At 50.2% G+C, this 275-nt stretch overlaps 1 protein-coding gene across 1 annotated transcript in view; it reads right to left on the bottom strand.

The window, feature by feature from the left end:
• The window catches only part of INPPL1 (inositol polyphosphate phosphatase like 1), a 32168-nt gene that overhangs the window by 22899 nt on the left and 8994 nt on the right, over positions 1–275 (bottom strand). The gene's annotated exons all lie outside the window — the stretch shown is intronic.

Genomic DNA, 275 nt, shown 5'->3' with positions numbered 1-275 from the left:
CTCTGATGACAAGTGCCCTTTAAGAACGCGGTTTTATGTCTGTGGGCAGCCAAAGCCATGAGCGGGGCAAATGTGGATTAGAGGGAACCCAGAAATGTATACAGAGGAAGGTGAATACTCCAGGAAGAGTCAATCCCCATCCTTGGAAGTCATAGCCCTCGCCTCTTATGAGAGGGTCTAATTACGGCCTGTGCTGGCCCAGCTCCACTGCCGCTTTTCCGATATAACGTTTCAGCTGCCCCCCGGCGGCTTTCCTCGTATTATTTATTTACAAT

The sequence above is a fragment of the Nanorana parkeri genome, unplaced genomic scaffold (genome assembly GCF_000935625.1).
Source record: "Nanorana parkeri isolate BGI_ZX_2015 unplaced genomic scaffold, ASM93562v1 scaffold2194, whole genome shotgun sequence".
NCBI classification, from domain to species: domain Eukaryota; kingdom Metazoa; phylum Chordata; class Amphibia; order Anura; family Dicroglossidae; genus Nanorana; species Nanorana parkeri.
The sequence above is the reverse complement of the archived record's forward strand: the minus strand, read 5'-3'. Positions and strand labels throughout refer to the sequence as shown.